At 41.7% G+C, this 21,231-nt stretch overlaps 1 pseudogene; it reads left to right on the forward strand.

Moving 5' to 3' along the window:
* Positions 1-9,180: 9,180 nt before the first annotated feature.
* Positions 9,181-21,231, forward strand: part of LOC144769032 (E3 SUMO-protein ligase KIAA1586-like) — an 85,173-nt pseudogene continuing 73,122 nt past the window's right edge.

The raw sequence follows: 21,231 nt of genomic DNA on the forward strand, positions 1-21,231 counted from the left end.
AGTGTATGCCCAGGTCGCCTTGATATATCCATCCTAGGACTGATGGCCCCTTCTCCGCGACGTACAGCTTGCACTCAGCACTGCGGCCCTTGAATTCAAACTTTAAGCCTCGGTATCCTACCATCGGAATAGGTTCTCCCGTGGACGTGACTGGTCTTATGTACGGAGGTTCTAAATGTGGTTGTAGACTGGGTTTGAAGTTATCGCTCCACACCGTCCTTTGGACTATGGTGTATGGGGAGCCTGAGTCTGCAACCATTTTAATCGGTATCCCTCCTACCACCAAGTCGCATAGTGGTTTCCTGGAACGTCTGCAGTCGATGCCTAGCACTTCAATTCAAAAGTGCTTTATTCGGTATGTATGAATACAACCATATAGCAACAATTCAGAATAAAATTGCATATACATCATTGAATTACATCAGACTCTGATTTATCAAATACCAGCAATACTGTATAAAATAATCATTTTCCGGCACATGTGCAAATTAGCAATGTTAAGGTGCATATTGGTGCATTCGTCTAATAATACATGTGCAAACTAGCAATAATAAAGTACATATAGTATATACTATTATATAATGCTGTATAAAATAGTGTATAAAATACTCATTTTCCAGCACATGTGCAAATTAGCAATGTTAAGGTGCATATTGGTACATCGTCTAATAATACATGTGCAAACTAGCAATAATAAAGTGCATATAAGTCTGGGCCATGTATTGAGTTCATACAATGATTGATTTCCGTGCAAAGGTACATTTTAAAATATATGTAGCCACATAGAAACATATATCTGGGCTCTCTAAGTTAAACATCAATTGCATCGCCTAGCACTTGTTCTTCGACACACAGCACATTATCCTCTTCGTCCAGTTCTCTGTCGTCTTCCTCCTCCTGTTCCTGCATCACATATTTCACCATTGGTCACCTTGTCTTGCGGTGACACACCTTCTCATAGTGCCCTACTATCCCGCAGTACATGCACTTTGCTCGGAACGCCGGAAAGCGTTTGTCATACGCTGCATGGGACTGGCTTCCTCACCTGTAGCATGCATTTGTGCTTTCTTTGTTCTGTCTTCTTTGTTGTGTGGGTCTAACAGTCCACTTATTTGGCGCTTTCCCTTCCGTTGTTGTGGCTTTGCTTTTCTCCGTTGGTCCTGCTTCATCAACTTTGTTGACCATGGGCCTCGGGATGGATTCTCTTTTTGCTGTGTCAGCGCACCTCTTGGACAGTTCTGCCTTTTTCACCATGGCGATAACTTCCTTCAGTGTTGCATCCCCATTCACCCATAGTTTGTCTTGGACGGCTTTGCTCGTCGTGTGCATGACTATCTGGTCTTTTATGAATTCATCGTGCAAGACCCCAAATTTGCACGTGATCACTAGTTTTCTTAGTGCAGCTACATAGTCGTCTAAAGATTCGCCCGTTTCCTGTTTCCTTTGTTGGAAGTTATACCTATCTATGGATGAGCACACTGCCAGCCGATAGTGAGTGTTCAGGTCTTCTATTGCATGTCAGAACACGTCATCATCTGCAGCTGGCCTTGTGATGGGTACTAGATTTTGGAAGACCCGGATCCCTTCTGGTCCCAAGATGTGTAGCAATAGTCTCCTCTTCCTTTGACTGGGGTAAGGTTCTCCGCTTTCATCCTCCAAGGCTTCTATGTAATTCATAAAATATTCTCTCCAGTCCTCCCACTTCATTACGGGGTCACCCAGTTTGGGTAAGAATGGGATCAGCGTCGTGAGTGAGGATGCTTGTGCACTCATTTCGGCGCGTCTCGCTGGCTCTGTCTCTTGTCCCCTTGGGCTGCCTGGTGCACTTGCACGCTCTCTGTGTGTCTGGGTCGGTTGGGGCGCAGAGGCACCTCCTTCTCCGTGCTGCCCTAACTCCGCCAGGGCCCTGGGTGTTTACTGGCTGCTTGCGGTGGGAGACGGGCTTCCGGTGGGGTGTCTTCCCCTTTCTGCTACCCTCTAGCCTGTAAGACGGTGGTCGCTTCTGTGGGAGTGTCTTCCTGCACTGCTGCTTACTTGTTCTCCTTGTAGTGCTTGGCGGATCTTTTCCTCCCTGGTCGTCTGCCTGCTTTGGCACTGCCCTTTGCCACGCTCTCCTGCAGTTGCTTCTTCTCCCCTTGCTGGCTGCTCCTCGTGGTGTCCCCACAATGCACGGTTGGTCCGGCAATCTTTTGCTCGTTTTTTTCCAGTTTTTTTTTTGGGGGGGGGTTCCCAACTCGTCGCCACTGTAATTTTGTGGTATTTCCCCCAAAGGACACGCTGGAAGCCAGGGTAGGTTGGTACAGTATTTATTTGATAACTGCAGGAGAGCGCTGGGAACATTCGGAGCTCTCCGTGATAGTTTCCCTATCCGACAAAATGGCCGGTGATGTCATGACGTCATCGCGCCGCGCTCAACAACTGGTGAGAAGCGGACCTGGCTCTTAGTGAGTTTCATGAGAGTGCTTTGGACCACACAGAGCTCGACCGCATTGCAATGGTGACTGAGAAGCTCCGCTCAAGAGTGTGCAATAAACAGCTGCATAATGGTCAGCAATTGTCATTGCAATTGTAAATTATATTTCTATGTCGCTTACAACCCCCTCTGAAGCTATGAAGCATATTACGGTAAGTAGCACTTTACGCCGGATCCCAAGGTTAGAGATGAATTAGTATTAAAATGTGTAATATGTGCTTCCATTTTTCTTGTGCATTAGCTGAGGTAAGTTAGTTAAGTCTGTACTCCTGAGATCTCATGTGTTTAATGTAGTATTTCGAAAGGGATAGATTAATTGAAGTAGATTATTAAAGGGAAGACGTGAGATATTATTAGGAGTGGTGGTAATGTATACCTATTATTTGGATAACTTGAGTAAAGGAGGGAAAGGTTTTGAAAGGATTGTTGGGGGTTCATAGTAGAAAGAAATGTTTGAAATGAGTCAGAGAGTGGAGGGATGGGCGGAGGTGGAAGGACATTTTTTTCTGAATAACTTAAAATGAATATATACATGTATAAAGACATACCCACACATCTACAAATATAGGGACATGTATACATTTATCTACATATACACACAAACCCTGTTATACTTACACCCATGTGTACATACATGTAGCAATATTTACATTGTCAGACATTTACCTGTGAGTTGCGCAAAAATAAACATTGAGTTTAAAATAATGTGATTTTTCTATATTTATGTAACTCCTTAAAAAAGGGGCACAATACCATGTACATAGAAATATGTATATAGATGTTGTCTACCTATATGTCATCATGTTTGAATATACATACACTGACAATATATTTAAAAAATATATATATTTTTCTAAATAAAGTGTTATACCTTTACAAGTACCTTCCCTATAATCATATTTACATGCTGTAACACATAAGCATTATCTTATAATGAATTATAAACCTATATACACGCTCACCTACTTACATTCTTTCTATATAATATGACATACAAACATGTAATGTACAACTATACATTTAAAGATGTTTAAAATATATATATTTAATATAACTAAGAAGTAATATATACAGGTGTACAGACAAACCCACTGAATATAAATACACACATATATGCATTCCACTTAGTAATATTTGAGCACAATGTAACAATGTATTGATCCATGCATTGCTACACCTGTACGTGCTTACATGTAATAATATTTACATGGTCAGGCACAGACATGTATGTTGGTCATAAATATACATAGACTGTTTACATTTTTTTCATAATACGTAATATATATTGTTATAACCATACAGGTACCTTGCCTATAATCAGGGCCAGACTGGCCATAGCGGGCACCGGGCAATCCCCGGTGCGCCGCACAGGTGGGGGCCGTTTGTAGGCCCCTGGGGGCCGTTTTTGTTACAGGGCCGTTTTTGCAGCATAGCTGCAAAATCGGCCCTGCACTTTGCCAGGGCCGGTTGTGGTTCCCAGTCCGGCCCTTCCTATAATTAAATTTACATACTCAAAAATATATGTATTTTCATAGAAAGGAGCCAAAATCCATATATACACACTCATATACACATACGTATCAATATACAATGCTCTACTTGTAATGCATAAATACACATCTATTATTATATATACAATTGATTTTTTAATGTGATTATAAAACAAATTAATGTATAGTTTTAATATTGTGCACATGCTATTGTTTTACATTGTTGTGTTATAAGACTTGTGGTTGTCTAGGGAAGAATCAACTCTTGAGTAATCGACTGAAACTGAGATGGTTGTCAGTGAATCTTATGTCTGGGGAGAACAAATTCCATAGTTAGGCTACATGGATAGAGAAAGATGCTCTATCCATGGTTTTATATTGCATGCTGGCATTTTAAGGCATGGTGCCAGTCTAGAGGAGGGGTTCCTTTGTTGTATGTATTTTTTGATTTTCGTCCAGATTTAAAGTGGTCTTTGCCATTTCTTGCTCTGTGTGTGATGCAAAGCAGCTTGAAGGTGGATCCTCTGGCAACTGGTAAACTGTGTAGGTCCACCGAAGCAGGGGAGCTATGCACTTGTGGCTTTACACGTAGGAGTAGGAGTAGTCTGGAAGCAGAATGTTGATTTCTCTATAATCTTCTCATTGTTGATAAAGGTGAGCTGTGATGTAGTTAGCATGATCAAGTTTTGATAGGACAAGAGAGATTCTTGCTTGGACCTTGTGGGGGAATTCTAAAGGGCATGAAGATGCTTTGCAGCATTTCCATGGTAAGAAAGCTCGATTAAAATGCATTAACCATGTGGGCATTCATTGTCAGCTTGGAGTCCACAGTAGGTGAAAGGTTCCTTACCTCCTTAAGTATTGTGGTTGGTATCTTGAGGTCAGTCACAGAGAGGTTTATACATTTTCAAGTCGTCACAGGTGAGTATTTCAATTTCTGAAGCAATAGATTTGTGGTGGCTCACTGACATCCACAAATGAATGGCCCAGAGGCAACTGAAGAGTTGCAGTTTCCAATGTCCTTGCGGCTTTCCATATCGTCTGCATAGTTATAGCGCATGAACTTAAAAACATTGATCATTTCCAGTAAGGATTTCAGGTAGATGCTGTTTTCTGGAAATACTCATGTTGTTAAGAAGTTGTTGATTAGTGTTCTGACTGGGATGGAAGCTGGAGTTGTTAAATGAATGTTTTTGAAAATTTGTGGTGGACCAGGGTCAATGGAGTAACTAGCTGGTTTCACGCTTTTACATGATCCTTAAATTCAGTTGGTGAAAGTTCTTTGAAGGAATTCAGAGACTATTATAACCTACCGCTGGAGGAGTTTGTTAGAAATTGGTTAGTGCTGTTTGTTTTATTATGGGTTACATACAAATCCAAAGTCTGCTTTGGCAGTGTAATGCTTTCTCAGTTTGCGACAGAAATCTAGAGAAATGGTATGGGTTTCTGCTGTGCATTTTGGATTATGAAATTGTGTATTTTATTTTAAATTTTATTGCCACATTTTGCATTGTGGGTTCTATTTGACTATTAGCTTTAGTTTTTTTTTAGCTTTTTGAGACTGTTGACTTGTACATTCTGTTACATTTGTGTTTTTTGTTTTGAGCCAGATGAGTTGAAATTTTGCAGTGTATTGTTTTATCTTTATTAATTCTGCATTCATCCAAGGGGCTTATTTTCTTTGCCGTGTATGGATGTTTTCAGGGGAATTAAAATATCAATCACTTCATGGAGCCATCCATAGAGGTTTTGAATTGGAATTTATTGTGTGGAGATCTGTCATGGAGGTAAGGTTGATTCCTAGGTCCTCCAAATGCACATTTTACCAAGGACAACTTGTAGTTGAAGGTGAGTTTAGCTGGGGTGGGTTGTGGTGTCTCGTGATTGAGGGCCTCCAGGTGGTGGTCTGACCACATGACTGGATTATTCCTTAGGAACGTGACTAGGTTTAGGTTTCTGAAAATAACATCTAAGATGTGTTCTTCAATGTGGATGGGTTTTAGGATGAACTGTTGCAGTTTGAGCATGTCTAGACCAGTCAGGATCATTCTGGGGTGGGGCTTATTAGGTTTTTCAAACCATATGTTGAGACAACAAGGAAGCATACTTCTGAATATTGGGTAAGAAGGTTGGGAACTGCGTTTAGTAAGGTGTCTGGCAATGTTCCATTGCTAGGTAGTGGTCTGAACAAAAGGAGGAATTTACAGGAGAAGTTTGGGGTAGGGTGGCACCTGACAAGGAGGGTCTCACATATTGTAAGAAAACATCCTCAGCTGTGGTGAAATTTGGTTTCCTTAATGTATATTATGGCTAAACCACCTCCTCTTTTCCTATGCGATTTTATATCACATTTTGATAGCATGGTGGAACAGCTTCATTCAGTACTGATGCCAAGTCTTAATACCACCATGATTCAGTTATGAAGAGTATGTGCCCGGGTTATTATTTGGTAGGCTACTCGTCGTTCCTCCAGGGGGACAAAGTAAATTACTATGTCCCCATGCAAAGGGACAGCCCGCCAAATTGATTCTGCAATGAATGATAGACTAGTGAGTGAGTGCTGTTGTTGTGCATTTGTGGAGTGGGCATTTGGTGCCTTTGTTGCTTGGAAACTGTCAATAGACATATGTGATGAGTAGTAATATGTGTTTTTGTGTGTGGGCATGAAGTGCAGAGCGGATGTTTGTTGGTGTTTTGGGAAGAATAGGAGTGTTTGATTGTGTGAAGAATTATTTAGAAGAAGGCTGTGTGGGTGTTTTTTTTTAGGTGTAGGGACTTGAGGTGTATAATTTACCCTTCAATAATTCTTCTAGCTCTTGCTTTATTTTTAGTTTTTAGGTTATTCCCATTTATCTGTTTGACTACTGAAAAACAGGGCCGTATCTCCAAATACAATATCGACGCAGAGACTTGGACTCCATGCTTATACAATTTACATTGTAACATACTTCGCTGGAGAAGGTTCTTGATACAACAAGTATAACAATTTTGGATATAACAAAAGAAACCATAATAATAGCCATGTCTTGTTCCAGAGGTATTTGTGCACCAGGGCCCAATGGTGTACCCGTTTTGGTTTTCAAAACAGATCTTAATACTTGGAAGGGTCCTTTGATGCAGCTGTATAAAGCATTGTTAACAACAGAAATGATTCCTCACAACTGGAAAGGGTCATTATTGCACCCAATACATAAGAAGGAAACCATCAATAACCCACAGAACTATAGAACCACCGCACTATTAGATAGTGAAGCCAAAGTTTCACCCGAATGTTACTGAACGAACTTGAAGGCTGGGTGAACATTTTCAACATATTACCATTATATCAAGCAGGCTTCAGGAAAGGTTCTGAGACACTTGATAACACAATGATTATCAATTTATTCGTGTAAAACGTCCTGGCCAAAGGAACACCATTATGGTTTGCTACCTGGACTACAGTGTAGCTCTTGATAAAGTGAAAAGTGAAAATGTATGGAAAAAAATATGTGTGAGACATACCAGCACCACTGTAAAAATCTATTTGACATGAATACTAACACTTGGGTGAGGATTAAGCTTAGTAATGGAACCTTCATCTCCAAGAAAATACCAATAATCAAGGGTTTAACCCCTTCCATGCTGATGACGAACCCCAGCCGTCACGCTCCACGGTGCTCGTGTGCTGATGACGGCTGAGGTTCGTCACGGCCCCGCCCTGTTCGTTTGTTTACCGCACAGCGGCGGAATCGGCCCAGCATGGAAGGGGTTAATCAGGGTTGTTTGTTGCTCCTCTTCTTTTTCAATTATATAATGCAGACTTATCAATAACACTTAAGACACAAAAAAACTTTCCTCCTAAATTCAATACTTTAGATTTACCCATGTTATAACCTGCACATAACACTATACAATTAGACCATAGCTCGATTGGTTTACAAAGGGCAATAACTAGTCTTGCAATCTATAATGAAAACAATGATCTAAAATTAAATTTGTCCCAAAAAAGATTGTGCACATAGGAAAATCAAGACCACTTTTTATCGCGCGCATTGCTGAACATTGCTGTGTATACTTTTAAAATCGTATTGCATACTCCTGGGCATATTGCTTTTAATTGCGCCGCTTGTATCGCGCTGCTGTTCATTTCTGCCTAATCATCAGGCGATTGCTATTTTAGCAAATTCGGGGGCATAGTTAGGCTTACCTGCATATTAATCATGTTTCACCCGCATTTGGCGGGACCTAGGAAGTGGAGTCCCCGGTTGTGGCGCTCCGACCGTCATCTTGGGTGGGTCGTGACGCTTGGGCCACTTGCAGGCGCCATATTGGTCGGGTCTAGAGGCTCTAGTAGCCGGAAGCCCGCGCGGCGTAATAATATAAATAAGGATGGGTGAGCAGGCGCGCCGCGTGTGCGCGCAGAGGCGCGCCGTAGACGCGCCGGAGGTGCGCCAGAGGTAAGCCCGTTTGCGCCCGTTCGCGTCCCGGGCGCCCCCGGCGTGCTCGCTACGGCTACCTCCTCTTCGGTAGACTCTTGTGAGGCTTCATCCGCTGCTCCGAGGCATACCAATGAGGGTAAGCAATATCCGATGACTACATCTGTCCCTGGAAGCCTTTCCTGTGGACTGTTAAATGTTCGCTCTCTTGTAAAGCATTATGCTGAAATTGCCCTTGTCATAGAATCTTTACATCTGGACATACTTTTTGTAACTGAGACGTGGGTTAAGGCGGACTGTGGGGTGGAACTTGGTTGGGCCTGCCCACCAGGCTATCTCATAAGACATATTCCCCAAGTCTCTGGTAGGGGGGTGGAGTAGGCTGCATCTTCAGAGACTCAATCTCACTCTCGCAGTTGGTGGTAAAAGAAGTGCCGGGGTTTGAGCTTATGGGCTTCTCCATCACAGCCCAGGGCGGGTCTCTGATTGCAGGTCTTCTATGTTACAGGCCACCTTCCTCGACAACAATGGCCCTTCAGTCACTGGTTGATCTGATCTATGACCTTTCAAACTCCCATGCTAAGTTTTTGGTACTGGGTGATTTCAATCTCTGGCCCTCCGGCCCTCAAGATCTAGCCTACAGAGAACTTTGCCAAGCGTGTAATACATTCAACTTGGACAGTTGGTTTTGTCACCTACTCACGAAAAGGGGCATATTCTAGACTTGGTATTTGCCGAGAAGGAGCTAGTTGTAGTGAAAGAGGTCATGGATCAGTGTTGGACCGACCACTCTCTGATCATCATGTCTATTGCTCTGCCTGCTTTGTTAAAACCAAGCAGCCCGGGTGGCACTAAGCTCAATCGACAATGGTCTCGCCTTCTTAGGGAGCCTACTCGACCCACATTACTGCCCAGGACCTTCATGGTGGAGGATAGTGTGGATAAGAGCTATGCTGTCCTCTGCCAGCAAATTATGACATCTTTGGATGAGTTGGCCCCTTTACGAAAGGGGAAGGACAGGCCTAGAGGAGTTAATGCCTGGTTCACTGAAGATCTTGGACAGTTCAAGCTCCGCTGTAAACAGGCCGAACGTACTAGGAGGAGAGGGTATAGGGAGCTGGATAGGGCAGCTTATAAAGCGGCCCTGCAGGAATATAAAAATCAGCTAAGGAGCGTAAAAGCAAAGTTCCTGGAAGATGCACTGGCGAAGGCTTCTAATAAATCGCAGACCCTGTTCAAGCTGGTTAATAATGTATCTAATACGTCTTGTGCAGTACCAACTATTCCGGCTTCTCAGGAACTCTGTGACTCTTTGGCCCTCGCGTTTGAGGAGAAAATCAGGATTATCCTGAACGGACTCGTAACATCTGGACAGTTCGTGCCGCCTCCATCTAACCCGACGGAATTCCCATGCCACTCGGAATCCGTATGGGCGGATAATAAGGCAGTGCCTTCCCAGCTTTCCAGTTTCCCTGTTCCCTCGCTAGAGGAATTTAGCGTCTTGGCCAATGGTGTTTCCTCAGGTTCACCGCTTGATCCAATGCCTCATAAGATCTGGAAGGCCTTCCAAGATGAGCTGTTTCCTCCACTCCATTCCATCTGCTGCCAGTCGCTGATCACGGCCTCAGTTCCAGACAGCTGGAAGTTGGCAATAGTAACACCATTGCTAAAAAAGGCTACGCTGGACCCTTTATGCCCAGCTAACTATAGGCCCGTTTCGCTTCTACCATTTGCAATAAAAATTATTGAGAAGTGGGTCACGAGAGCCTTGTCCAACTTCCTGGAAACAAACTCCTGTCTGGACGTAGCTCAATTTGGCTTCAGGCCGGCCCATGGCACCGAGACCGCATTGGTCACCGTGTTGGACGATCTACGAACGTGTGTCGACAGGGGAAAGTCAGCATTTTTAGTGCTGCTTGACATGTCGGCCGCGTTCGACACGGTGGACCATGAGGTTCTACTGGGTCGTCTTCGGAGCGTCGGAATAACTGGTCGGGCTTTAAGTTGGCTAACATCTTACCTCTGCAACAGACAGCAAGCTGTGGCGTTACCACCTTTTCGATCAGCCACACGACAGGAGAATCAAGGTGTCTCCCAAGGATCGGCGGTCAGTCAGATCCTTTTCAACCTATATCTCCGGCCCCTGGTAGATCTGATAAAGTCATTTGGCATATCAGTCATCAATTATGCCGATGATACTCAATTGATTTTCTCATTTGAGGGCACTGAGACAGTCTCGAGGGACACCTTTCACCGCTGCATGTCGGCTACAGCAGAGTGGTTGCGAGCCAACTCACTCCAATTTAACGGGTCAAAAACGGAGGTACTCCACTGCTCCCTTGACCGGATGACTTCTGGCCAACCTCTATTCCAGGTTCGGTGGAGGCCGCGAAATCGGGCCGCAACCTGGGAGTTATGTTCGAATCCAATCTACAATTGGATGCCTCTGTAAATAGGACTGCAGCGATCTTGCCATTACTCCCTCGGGAAGCTAGAGCTGAGGTAGTGCGTAGTTCCATTCTCAGTAGGATAGACTACTGTAACGCACTGCTGCTGGGAGACCCTAAGATTTTGATCCTAAAGTTGCAGAGGATTCAAAACATGGCGGCTAAATTGGCTCTATCTCGTCCTCGCTCTGCCTCTTCATCCACAGCATTGGCTGATCTTCACTGGCTACCGGTCCAGCAGAGGATTGCCTTCAAGGCCTCGTGCTTGGTCTTCAAGGCTCTGCATGGACTAGGACCGATACCACTTCAAAATCTTTTCTCCTGGTATCAAGCGGCCAGACCTTTGAGATCCTCCTCGGCGTTTCTGGTGAGGATTCCCAGGATCAACAGAGTGAGGATGGGCGGCCGCGCGTTTAGTTTCGCGGCCGCCACGTTATGGAACACCTTACCTTTGATGTTGAGGAGTAGACAAGATTTGTCCTCTTTTAAAATGGATCTCAAGACCTACCTGTTTCCAAGAGTAATGTAATGCACTCCACCTGATGATTAGATTGGTCTCAGCGCCAGGATACCCTTTGGGTGACAGCTGCGCTTAGTAAGCATTAAATACATACATACAAATATGCAATCACACATGGTTGATTGGAGGAGAAAGGTATTAACAATAGATGCATACTTATGCCTGGAAGTCTGTTAGGATCAGAGATTAAGCTTTTAGAAGCAGCTTTGTGCTATTTGGAACGGCATTAGCTATCTACCTCATAGGAAAACGATATAGAAGTTTTAATATCGCTTAGGGGTTTTTGCATTTTTGAGACATTAAGGGACAAATATATTCTGTCAATTACGTATGGTTCCACAATGTATGGAGCAAAACTACACAGAGATCTAGACAAAGCTATTTTGGCAGCAGTAAGATTTGTGTTTAGCCTACCACATAGCACTTCTATGAAGTTGGACTTTTGCTTAATAACTAATCTCACAAAAACTCGACTTCAGTTTGTAAAATAATGTTTAAGATTAAATTCTGCTCCATTAGGTACATTAATAAACAAGATCTGAAATTAATCACGGGAACACACAAACATACACAGTTATCATGGGGGTCCTAACTAGACAGAATTCTCAAACTATAGGAAGTATGGGACAACAATAAAGAATGCATCTTATTAAATCGCTGGCTACATCTGCTCCAAATGAAACCCAATTTGTACTAAATGTTGAGGAAACGTAATTATCCAGAGGTAATCTTCTATTGGCAAAATAGCCTTTGACTCTCCCCCAATATTACCTGACCATGAATTTGAAACTAATGATTAGATCAAAGTATATAAGATTGAGGTTGTGGTTATCATTTTGAGAGCTTGGAACATATTATCTGCACTTGCATATGCTTATTGGTTATGCTAGGAAGTATTTACAGGTATATTTTAACAGAATTGGAGTCTGCATGATTGACAAAGTGATGACTGCTTGCCTGTAAGCGACTGGCCCTCAGTTGATATGTAGACTGATAAAATATTAGTACCTGGCAGAGACAGAATTAAAGAAAACTGAGGGAAAGCTCAATTCACCCCACTGTATGCAAAAATATGAAACAGCTTACTCCTTACTGCTTGACATGTCCAAGTCTAATTCAGTAGAGCACTGCTATTCCACCTGCATTAGCATCCTGTCTGATAACAAATACATCTTTTGAGATCTGGGCTACAGAGAAAATGAATAGTATTTATATCGTGTATACAGATATCAAATACATTTAGATTTGATAATACATATTTTAAAAACATTTTTGGATACCAATATTCATTTTTTTTCTAACCTTGCAGCTTGGCAAGAATTTGTAAAGTACTTGAAATGATTTTTATTAATCAAACAAATTAAATGTATTATCTCCATCTACTGACATTGGTATGATTAATAAAAGGCAGTTGGCCCAATCTCTTAGTGCATGAATATCTGGGCACCTCATGGGGCGAGGGATGACGGAAGGTTAAGCTTACCCATATAAAGAAACTGCAGACATAAAACTGGCATTTTGGTGCTACTTAGGTCTCTATAACCCAGTAGATTGCAGCTCATTATTTATGGAAAATTGACCTTCAATAACTGTTCTAGCTGTTGCTGTTTTTGTTTTCATGGTATTCTCTATCAGCTGTCCACCCCTCCCCCTCAGATTTATGCCTTCTACAAGTCCTCCCGATTTATGTCACCTCTCACTGACCTGACGACCTACATAGCCTTGCCCGACATAGGCACGGCGTCTGTGCGGATCTGGATCACTCAAGTTCACATTGGAGCATTTCATTTATGACAAATTTACCCACTAGACAGAAGTTAAAAGATATACCAGTCATGTAAATAACCTAACATACTACCTGAAACGTAAGGCAACTCTGCCTTATGTGGCTTCAATATGAACCTGCACAGTACTAGCACGAGAAGCACATCTACCACCCTCCACCACCATCCTAAAAGGAGTTGGTTGGGTAAAGAGGTTTGCGCTTACAACACAGGTTAACATAGAGATGGGCCCGCTACTATTGGAGCATGCAAAAATGAGGGGAGGCTTTCCTTTTGATTAAAACACTTCAAAATCATATCATACAACCTTCAACAGACCCAGTGTTATGCTTTGTCTATGCAGAGATAATGATACAGGGGAAAACAATGGTGGGAAGTTCGATATGTGGTCTGAATGGTAATAAAACGGAATTCCTTCCTAGATTGTCTTAAGACTATAACCAAGTTTGAGAAATCAAAATTGTGGTGGACTGTTAACCCCATGCTAGATTGATATGGTAGGCCTTAATACAGAACCCTGGGAAAGATCCACTAGCATGTGCAAGTTACCACCATATCTATTAATTAAAATCCGATGTGAAAATCTTAACAAAATCTTAACTACAAGCATGAACATCATCCTAGCGGACTCGTCCACCTTACCCAAGTAGGTTTTCTTATGGGCTGCTCCTCAGGTTGCAATATGAGAATGCAATTGCGCCCTCTGAGCAAGTGTGAGGTGCTGTAGACCAAAAGATCAACCTCTCTAGATGCTGAGAAAGCATTCAATTGTATTGAAATAAACAACTATTTCATGCGCTAGAGAGAAAAGGCTTAGGGATTGACTTTCTGGTGAAAGTGCAAAGGTTGTACACTAAATCTGTGACTAGGATCAATTGCAGAGGTTTTCCCTCAGCACCTTTAGCTATTAGGAGAGGTTTTTACAAGGATGTACACCCCTTTCATTCTTGATAGTGCTTGACCAAGTAGCAGCAACACTACATCAGTACTTAGAAATAGAAGGTCTTCATTCCCATCTGGTAAACAGACAATAGTTCTATATGCCGATGACATTATGATTACATGACTAACATTGTCCTGTCCATCTTTATTGTGTCCTGGCACTGATGTCAATTATATCTTGTTTTTCAGCCATCTCAGGCTAACGTATAAACTGGAACAATAGTGAAGTTTCACCACTCACAGCCAACACAACGAAGAAACCACTGGGCACATTATCCTTTTTACTAGTGGGGTTTCCAATAACCTGATGCACATGGGTAAAGTCTACAAAACATATTCAAGGTCTAAAAAACATAGTGCAAGATATTAAGGTTCTGATGCTAAAATGTTAACAGACATTTTATCCTGGTCTGCCCTTAATATGTCATTCTGGTGAAAGGTTCAGGTCACCAAAATGAACATAACACCAAATTCAACTATGTCTTTGGCATGCTTGTACAGGCAATACAGAAGTTGTGTTTAGGAGAAATTGACTCGAATATAAAAGCTTTTGTGGGGAGTAGACACATGGTGGCACATCTTGCATGCCTTTCTGGGGGAAATGACTACATTCCTAGATGGATCAAGACAGAAGAACGAATGGTCATTCCAGGAGAAAGAATAGATATGATTTGTAGTATAACCTGGCAGCCATCAGAGATTCCCAACGCAGTCCTATTCTATGACATAAGCACATACAGAACAGTACACACGGAATGTACTTACCTAGAAATAGATGGGTGTATATTGAAGCGCTGACAATAAAGAAATGTCTTATGACAGTTTTGGATTTGAAAACAGAATATGGGTTACAATCTCCACAAACATGGAGATACTGCCAACCGCCTCACTGCCTGCTTGAAGCGCTGGTACCCAACTCTATGACCCACCATCATCTCCAATTCAGAAATATCTGTCAACGTGTCAACTATATAGGGGGGGTCGTTCTTTTTTTATTCGAAACCAATATTAAACCCTTCTTTACTGGTCCTAGAGCAAAGGTACTCTGAATAAATTGGCAAAACAGACTTTCTGAACAATGTACTAATGGTAGACAGTCTGATATCTTATTCTTTCATGATAAGAGTCCTAACAAACCATGACATTATTGAGCCAGGCTGAGATTTACCTGCATCTGTAGATGTGTTATTCAGAGAGCAACATACTACACATCATTTGGTCATGCTCCACACTGTCCATAAACTGGTCCTAGATAAACAATAATAAACACATTTGATGTGGACATATTTTTTGTCTTATGCATGCACTTGTAATTTTACATGGCGTATCTGACGTAGCTGACATAGATGGCATGACATCACCTGGTTATGCCTCGCCCAACTCAAGCAGTGAGTCTAAGCAGACCCCACTCAGTTGGTTGTAGGAGCAGGATCCCACATGCCTTGTAGAAACACTGTTGAGGTACACAAGACATTAAGGAAAGAGGTATACTTACCTGAAGGCGACACTTGTACTTCTTGCAACCAAACTTTTTGAACAATGGAAAAAGAGGAAAGAGGTTTACCAAAGGTTTATTTGTAAGGTCTGGGAGATTAAATGGTCAGGGGACAAAAAAACTCTATTCTCAGTAAAACGCATTATAATGTTATTCTATGCAAATACATGATGGTGGTATTCTGTCTCCTGGGCCATAGCAAGAGGTGTCAGCCCTGGTTTCCCATGTAAGGGTTCAAAGTCTGATCTCAGCATATGAGGATTCATCTTCAATACGTTCTTTGCCCTCTGCACCTCATTCCTTTGTTTCTACTATCCATGTTCTTAGAAGATTTTTCTGCAACTTGTTTGCTTTTTTCTCTCTTCTGTACCTCTACGGTGCATATGCCATCTTCTACAACTTTCTTGGTGCCGTTCTTTGGTGTCGCTTCATCTTCCTCAATGAATCTGGAGGACAATGGTGAAACTTCTAAAGGAAGTCACCCTTAACATCCCTCTCTGAAGAAGAAGATGGTTAAGAAAAATGCAAACTGCCATTAACACACCCTAGACAACATGGTTTGCAAACTCTTCAGTAGGATCATTGTATGGAGAAACGTTTTCACAAAGGAGAGAACTATGACCATACACGAATTATTCTGTGTTTAGACAGTCTCTGTAGTGAGAGAACGCCATCGCACATAGTGGAATTTCAACCCAACAGCTTATTATCACTACACCCCTCACTGCTAATTCCCTTCTTAACCTAACTCTCTTTGTGGGTCTGGCCTAGCAACAGCTTTAGATGTCTCGCCAGCCTAATCTTTTCCCAAAAAATCATTATAAGAATGCATACATATATATGTACATAGAGTAACTTTCAGTCAGGTCCTATTCATTCACTGGCCTGTTTAAGTGTCCTCCCTTCCCATTTCACTTACGTGCACTTCAAGAAACAATGACAGCACTTTGATCTTCCACATGTACACCTCCAACTAAAAAGTCGGTTTATTCAGGGCCAGGGTTGGTAGGCCAATCTCTGCTTACATTAGTTGTTTATTATTTCTTTTGCGGTTGGTCGTTTTATTTCTATCATGCAAACATATGCACACCCGATTTTGATGGCGGTATTTTTACTTTTTATTGGTGAAACACTTCTAATGTTTATTTCATAGATTTGCAAAAAATAGTGATATAAAAAATAAATCACAGGCTTGCCAAGGCCAGACCTATTGCCTTTGCCAATGCATGTTTCAAGTTGTATTGTATAACAGGAATACCCCTAACTAGTAGTATTTAGTGAGTTAAGTTAAAAAATCTATTGAATTGTGATAGGGCTAATATTTTACTCTAAAACTTGCACGCTATGAATATTACTTAGCTTGTAATGGTTTTATATTTTTTTTTCTGTCCAACTTTATGGAAATGTTATGCTTGTATACTCTACGTGTGTACTATTTGGCAATATTAATTAATAAAAAGAATTGTTTCAAAGAACTGCATCAGTTTATGTTAATCGTAAGCTCCTCTATGGCATTTTTGTGAATAGCCACAGAAAGATGGGCTGCTTTGTGGACCCCGTCGTTATTTAAATCTGTTATCTACAGGAGCAACTAGGCTAGCCTGCACCACTATATATACTTGATCCTCATTGACTCTTTTTTCCTAACTTTGTCACTTAGTTAATTCCCAGGCAACTCTGCATTTGAACTGTATGTTTCCATTGAGTTTCTACTGGCCATTATGCCTCTTGTATTATTCTTTCCAGTTGGCTACCGAAAATATATTTTTAGGCCACTTATCATATTAGTGGCTGATTTCTGTCATTTCCTCTCTGTAATCTCAGGATAACTACTGATACTCCTATTCCTGTTTCCATTGAGACCCCCTTCAACACTGGCATCTTTTGTCTGTTCTTTTTAAGAATGAGCTCTAAAGATCCAGGACTTTGCAGTGACTTTAGGGGACTAAAGCAACTTTCTGAACTACATACTTAACTTAATATACCTCAGCAGCCACCCACGCACTCGTCAGCAGCAGAATCGACTATGGCAACTCACTCTATGCCAGAATCACACAGAAAATCCTCAAGAAACTGCATAACATCCAGTACGCCGCCGCCACGCTCATCCTCAACATCCCTCGTCTCAACCACATCACCAGCCACCTAAGAGACCTCCACTGACTCCCAGTCAACAAAAGAATCACCTTCAAGCTCCTCACACATGCCTGCAAAGCCGTACACAACGTGGGACCTGCGTACCTCAACCACCGCTTTGCATTCCACGCACCCACCAGAGACCTCTGCTCCGCCCAACTGGCCCTGGCTACCGTCCCACGTATCTGCAAGACCACAGCCAGAGGAAGATCCTTCTTATATCTTGCAGCAAAGACCTGTAACACCCTGCTTCTACACCTCAGGCAATCACCCTCACTGCCTCATTTCAGGAAGGACCTCAAGACCTGGCTCTTCGGCTGAACCACAGTGCCTCAACGCACCTGCAGCTCCACCCCACCCTCCACCACAGCTGTGAGACTCTTACGGGTGTGAAGTTGTGGTTTCCAAACCACTGATTGATTGATTGAGCAGCTCTAAGTAATGCAGTGCAATATAATTACCAAAGCAGATCACCACAAAACACAAATCACAACTGCACAGCCCAGGACACAAATCATAAACACAACAAATCCTAAAAAATGCATATGGTGAGCAAACATCCAAACACATGAAACTAATTGCAAAAATGACACAACAAAATATTAAAAAACATAGTAAAAGACAACTCAACATAACAGAAAATACTAGACCAAAAGTTAGCAGAACAATCCATATAATTGTAGAGCTTCAACAAGGGAAACAATACAGGCTTGGAGAGATCGTTTCCAGGTGACCCAAGAAGGTCATCCCCGATAATGTTGTCAGCAAACTTGAAGGCTATTGGTCTCCACTTAGTGGACCCTTCGCCATCATGGCCTGACGTGGTGACGTGAGCCGCAGACAGAACTGGGGGGGTGGGGTGGCGGGAGGTTGGCTTTCCTCTCTATGAAAGGTCATCGCCGTGGTTGTGCCCTAAAAAACTGTGAAAATTATGTACTGATAGTTCCTGTAGATGAGGCATATATGTATTACTCCATCAACATCTTGATTTTGCCATGAAATTATTAATTTATAGCTCAGAAAGAAAAGAGGAAGTGTCTTATTATATTGGTTTATTCTAGGCCTAGCACATTCCGTCGCAAAACTGTTTATGTGTATGGAGGTAACACACTGAGTCGTAAATAGAAATAAGTGAAAATTATTCATAACTGAAAAGAAGGAATTTTTATGGTAAAAAAATTGACTAATCGCACTGCAATACTAATCTTTTAATCTCTAACATTGGGGCATTTGCTGGCCTCAGCTCCATTCTGTGTATCTTTAATTAGCAGCAACCTTGGTTTGACAATGCAGTTCATATCTCACAAGAAAGTGCTGGGAAATCACTCCCCTTCCGACAGGAAATGTGCTTACGGAGAACTTCCGGTGCTGATTACATAGTGATGGAATCACGTTGCCTTCACTCCTGCGCACCAGGGGGTGGCTTTTTTCAAAAGTAGTTTCCTTTTAAGCAGAGGGCAGTCTATTTCGAGTAAGGGTCGAGGCATATATGTAATAAAAGATCGACAGATAAATCTCATCAGGACGTCTGTGGTCCCCACAGCCCCTAGAAAAGCAGCCAGTGTGCAAGTTATACATACCGGTACTGTTGTTTTTTCTAACTATTTCTGCTCAAAATGTTTCCATGCGTATTAAATCTACTAAAAAATTCTCCTTCCACCATATCAACTACTAGGCTGTTCCTGTGAAGAAACCTTTCCTAGTTATTTGTTCACTAAGGGAAAAGACTGGTTGTATAGCACACACAACAAACTAAAATGCCTGGTGGTGTAATTAACTTGTTACTCCTACCTAACTAAAAGATGCCCATTATACTGATCTTAGAAGGAGTGCCTAATTAACATAAGTGCCAGTGCCCTCTTCATTAGGCCACTACCGCTTGCGCCACTCATTGCCACTGTCAGCGCTGCCAATGACAGTACCCACACAACTACTAACCATCACACTGCTGCAGGTGTGACAATTCAGACTGTTGTAGGCCCCAACGCTAAAAGAATGACTTGGACGAGCGGTATTAGCTAATTTTTAATGTATATTGAATTAATAAACAACTCTTGTTCTGCTCATCTCTAAATAACACAAACAGCACCACGATGTGGCAGCTATCATAAGTGCAAGTGTTGACAATTAAGTGCAGGTGCCCAGCACCGTAAACCACTGGCTCAAATTAAGCACTGGATTTAGCAGAGGCAATAGGCCAGTAATCACCATTTCACTAATGGAAACACCTCAATAATCTAATAATCTACTCCTCTCAGTGAGACCGCTCTCTCGTCCTGTTGGCAACCACAGATCTATTTCCCTTCTCATTTTTCATGACTAAAACTTATTGTTCGGGGACTGGGACTTTGACCCAGAGCAAGAGACAGAAAGGCAGAAAAGGATAAAAGAGGGAAGAGAAATACAGAAAACAGTGATGAAGAGAAAAAACAGGGAAGAAAAAGATCCTGCAAGAGTGAGAAAAAGATGGGGAGTGAAAGATGTGGAAGAAAGAGGCATGAGGTGGAATCAAGACTAGACAGTTTTGGTATTCAGCAACTTTGGACATTCAGCAATAGTGGCACTAGCTCCGAAAAAATAAACTGGCTCCTGCACTTACGCTTTTATAATTGAAACACTGGCATTTGGTATTTTGGTTGCATCCCTTGTGATTTACATGAAATCACAGCGCTAAAGTGGATGCTACATAGCAAGTAAAAGTTTTATAAAAAACAATATATCACCTAGGGCCAGATGTACGACCCTTCACTTTAGCGAGTCACAAATTGCGCCGAATTACGACTCGCAATTTGCGACTCGCTAAAGTGAATATACAACAGTGTTTTAGACACTGTTTGCAATTCCCAATAGGGTCGCAAATTGCATGCCTCATCAATATTCATGAGACAAGTGCAATTTGCGACACCATTGGGAATGGCTAGCACTTACAGGGATGGGGGCCTTCTGGGGTCAGCAGATCAACATGTCTGTGAATGCTTTTAAAATAAAGCAGTTATTTTTTTCAATGCAGTCTTTTTCTTAAAGGAGGGAGGTTAAGGGAGATATAAGGAGGCGTGTGGGTGGAACATACTAATACAAAACACACACAAACAACGCAAAAGGATAAGACTATTGCAATTCAAAATAATCTTCTAGAAATTACTAAAGTCTCAAAAGTATCAAAACAGGTGCAAATGTACTACAGCCCACCCTTGAAGTAATTAATTTGCCATTTAATGATGTTGTAGTGACACAAAAGTGATCAATATTATTCTTTTTTTTATTTCTTACATTTCATATTAAACAATTTAAAATATATATTTTAAATGTGTAAATTATTGTTTTAATTAGAAAATATTTAAGTTATTCAAATATATCGGTTTTAACCAAGTTTATTAAAAAAGTAATCAAATATAAAAAATATTAGTGAGGATGGGTAATTTTCTTGAAAAATATTGTTTAAAAATATTATGTTAAATTAAATTCATATATTTACAATATTTTCATAGATAGATAGATAGATATTGATAAATACTGTTGTAATACACAT

Source organism: Lissotriton helveticus, chromosome 7 (assembly GCF_964261635.1).
Source record: "Lissotriton helveticus chromosome 7, aLisHel1.1, whole genome shotgun sequence".
NCBI classification, from domain to species: Eukaryota; Metazoa; Chordata; class Amphibia; order Caudata; family Salamandridae; genus Lissotriton; species Lissotriton helveticus.